Here is a 423-nt window from a genome sequence, read left to right on the forward strand (position 1 = left end):
AAAGTGTTATAATGAAATATACAAAGACCTAGAGTTAGAAAACTAAAAGGCAAGAATACTCCTGGCATTTCTCAAGATGAAAGAACTGAAGAGAAAATGCAAGCCTCTAGTCGCAATACTGAAGGATTCTAAAGGCACAATATTGGGCAATACAGGAAGCATCAAAAGAGATGGAAGGAATACACACGGTCACTGTACCAAAAACTTGGTTGATGTTCAACCATCTCAGGAGGCAGCACAGGATCAAGAACCAATGGTACCGAAGGAAGAAGTCCAAGCTGCACTGAAGGAATAGGCAAAAAACAAGGGTCCAGGCAATACTCATTGAGATGTTTCAACAGAACAGTGCTGTGCTGGAGGCACTCACTTGTTTATGCCAAGGAATTTGGAAGATATCTACGTGGCCAAAAGTCCATATTTGTC

The sequence above is a fragment of the Orycteropus afer genome, unplaced genomic scaffold (assembly GCF_000298275.1).
Source record: "Orycteropus afer afer isolate SDZICR_OR568_19922 unplaced genomic scaffold, OryAfe1.0 scaffold00458, whole genome shotgun sequence".
NCBI lineage: Eukaryota > Metazoa > Chordata > Mammalia > Tubulidentata > Orycteropodidae > Orycteropus > Orycteropus afer.